We start from the raw sequence: 3,936 nt of genomic DNA on the forward strand, positions 1-3,936 counted from the left end.
AGGAGGGCAGAAGGAAGGAAAGAAGGAAGGAAGCTCTCGGTGTGATCCTAACGCACCCCCAAGAACCATTTGTCAGCCCTCCAGACTCCATTGCTCCCAGGCCTGAGCCACGCAAGCTGATTCCTGGGCCTCACTCCAGGACTAAAACAGACTCTTGGAGGCTTGGAGTATAGCCTGGGAATATGTATATGGAATAAGCTCCATGAGTGATTCCACAGTAAACTAAAAGTGAAAAACACCTCTCTGCGCTCAACAGAGCAGGATTTCTGATTCCCTGCACACAGCCCTGGCCCCATCACTCTTACACCTTTGTTCTTCTTATTTCTTCCGTCTTCCACCTGAAATCTCTTCTAACCAAGTTCAAAAATCATTCGTCCATGAAGCCTAATCCCTTCAAGCCGAGGAGGGAAAGGCTGAGTTCTCTTCTCTCCCACGGGTTTCTATCTGTTTATATACAGTGCTTTAGCACCTTTACTCAGCAATAAGCTGCTTTAGATGGAACGGCCTTTTCTTCATATTTCTGTAATTTAAACATTGTTAGGATATATGCTAAATTAATGGCTCAGTGAAAACACAGCAGCTGATTTTGTCCAGAACGCGGCTCTCGCCCACGAAGCTCTCTTCTCCTAAGGGCTGGTTAACACAACCCACCTCACCCTGAATACGAAAGGAAGCACCTCCCCAGGAAAGGTGGTAGTGGGAGGAAGACAACTCAAGACAAATGACTATCAGCATTTTTTAAGAATCCGCTAAATCAGCTATAAAACCTTAACTGCTTTCTAAATCATAATGCGATGCTGACCATCTTCACAAACAAAAGAAATTGGTTTAAAGAAAAGTATCCCAAAGTAGCATTTTACATATAATAACGGTGTCCAAAAAGTGTTGACTATTCTGCGAGGCCATGTTTTATAAAAATGTAAATAAATACGGCTTTATGTGTAACTGTGCTTCAATTTTATAAGGCGCCTAAAGAAAAGTGATATATTTTTATAAGGACTCTACTTCAGATTTCTAAAGGAAAAAAAAAAAAAAACCTTTAAACTTTGACTGAGAGGTTTATCATTATAAATGTGGACCTGAGGCTCCCTGAGCCCTTACTGCGCCGCAGGTGCCATGCTCTGCGCTCTGCGCTCTGCGGGATTCTCTCCCTCCGTCTTCCCAATGTCACTATGAGTTAGGGCTGTGGAAGAGAACAGTGAGACCCAGAGGGGCTGAGCAATTGCCCAAGGTCATTTCAGAGCAGAACTGGGATTCAGGCCCCCACGTGCCTGGTTCTTTCTGTTACAGATCCTTGCTTTTTTGAGACTCTATTGCCTATTGAGAGTAAAATGACAAGGAGCTAGGGAAGGGGGCGGGTAAAAGGAGGAGGCTGGATGAGAGATTGAAGGACAAGATACGCGGAGGGCTGGTCTGCCTGACAAATCTGGGTTCACATCTTACTGCCTTTCCTGTATCCACCTCTCTGATCATCAGCTTCCTTCTTTCTGGACCATCTGGAGCTGGTATGAGGATTGCGCAAGATGATGCACGGGAGGCCCCTGACTTCCCAAATGGGAGGCACTGGTAATACCAGCCAGCGCCACCAGCTTTAGTATTGTCCTGACTGGTGTGTCCCCCTAGATTTTTCGTTACTGGGTCATCATTTAATTCACTAAAGGGATCAACTGCTTTCTCACCTGTGCAGCTTGTTCTGAAACTGTGGATACCATCTAATTTGTTGTTCTATGGGGATTTTTTTTTTTTTTTTTGCATCAGAGATCTTAAAGTATTATGTATAAAAGAGAGTGTAATATTCAAAATGCTTCATGGCTCAGTCCAATTCCAAATGCATGAGCTAAGCTGCTCTTAGGAACCTCACTTCACACAATCTGTAATGCAGGTCCGGCCCAACGCTACACTCTACACAAATCTTGCCCACATAGACATGGCCCCCAAAGGCTTAGAACCATATTCCCATCTCAATCCGCCTCTCTAGCAGCCCTTCTGCAGCCCGCTTTACTTCTTCCAGAGATGATAACAATCATCATTTTTTGAATCACTCCTAAAGCCTCTGGCCTGGCAGGAAGAGGAAGTGGGTCCTCAGGACTGGGACACCGAGCATGCCCTTCTTCCCTCGTGCTCCCTCTCCAGTCAGATGGGTTTTCTCTAAGGGTGTTTTGTGAGTGTCAACCTGTTAGGATGTTCACACTGGGAAAAGGACAAAACAAAAATCTCTTCTACGCTCCATCCATTCTATCCATTCAGCAGGTACACCTGGGACATGTGGAATGGTCTGAGTCCATGACCAAATTCTAGAATAATTTAATGTCAGATGGACAAACTCTTCTGCCTTCAGAATGGTGTGGGGTTTCAGTAACTAAAACAACTGTCAAAATTGCCAACAAAGAGACTGAACATTGATTGATGACTTATTATCCTTTTGTTGGCCAATTATTGTTACAGATATTATTTGTAGAAAAAAGTCCACATGGTGTGTGAGAAACACAAAATACTAACCCATATAAATAATTTGCAGTTTGTTGTATTTCTGTGTACTGTCTTTATTCCTTAGGGGGGAAAATGTTTCTCCAGCACCTTCCTGGATATGAATTAAAGGACAAAGTAATAAAATTAGTTGTCTCTTTATAACTTAGAAATAACTTTATAAAATATTTTGACAGAATGATTCAGATGTCCATACTAATGAGTATACTTTTTTTTTTTTTCTGGCAAACAGTGCTGTTCTCCTATCTCCACCACGGCTGCAAATCTTTTGCTCTTTAAGGGAATGTTTCCCATCCTAATTTATGGAGATACTTTTATTCTCCTTTTAGTCACAAAGAGCTAAGATTGAAAAGTCTAGCCTTTTAATGTAGAAAAAACATTCCTTAAAACTTAAGACCATTTATGTTTTTCCAAAATATGTGTTCACATGTTTACACTTTCAATAATACAGAGGTTTTTTTTTTACATAAATACAGAAAATATAGGACATAAATACAATATTAAATGTACAGTCTTGCTGTGGAAGCAGCACTAAAATAGGATTTTTATTGTTAAAATCTTCCTGAGAGCACTCTGCTTTTATGAGATTAAGCAGCTGTGAAGTCTGTTTTATCTATCCTTGAAATTATTTTGTCAGTCTCTTTAACTATCTAAGCATTTTTTACAGTTAGAATTAAGAACCAAAACCTATCATTAGTATTCTGATAAATCCTTGGTAGAAAAATCTGTATAGCGAAGAAAAGAGAGAGGAATTTTATTCTGAAGTAGAGGATGTCCTACCACCAGAAACAATGAATAAATAATGTAAATTACACACTTGTCACATTTTATATTTTCTCTATTAGAATGATATACAGGAAAAATAATAACCAATGTGCAAAGAAAGCTTGATCGTGCTTCCAGTACAAGGGCTGGAGCTTTCTTGAGCCCCTCCTGTACTATTCGACAGCGGTTGCTCAGGTACATTAGCATAATCCTGAATTATTAAGAAAATGAGAGGTCAGATTTACTTTACAGAAGAATCCAAGCTATCTGAATCAGGCCTGAGAGGGTCATAGCGTTCCAGATGTGAGCCTGGTGGTAGGTGTAAAGTGCACCACATGTCGAGAATGTGCACAGTAAGGAAAAAGACAAATTACCCAGAGCTATTACTGTCATTAGTTCCATCAGCCTGCGAAGCCTCCCACGGCATTTCCAGTGCAGTGTGTGGAGCAGGCCTGGGGCTTATCACATCTCGCAGGGGGTCGTCTTCTGCCAGGCATAGTCACATAGCTTGATGTTTCAGTAAGAAAAAAAAAGAAAAAGTCTGGGCCCTAATTCTCCACAGAGGCTTCCGTTTCCCAGCTCTACAACCAGTAGCTAAAATAAAGGGAGCCGGCCCACTGAAGGCTGCAATCAGTTATCTGATGGCAGAATTGCGAGCCTTTCTAGAGGTGCGCACTGTTCTTT

This window comes from Otolemur garnettii, unplaced genomic scaffold, assembly GCF_000181295.1.
Source record: "Otolemur garnettii isolate 467f Iridium unplaced genomic scaffold, OtoGar3 scaffold00005, whole genome shotgun sequence".
NCBI classification, from domain to species: Eukaryota; Metazoa; Chordata; class Mammalia; order Primates; family Galagidae; genus Otolemur; species Otolemur garnettii.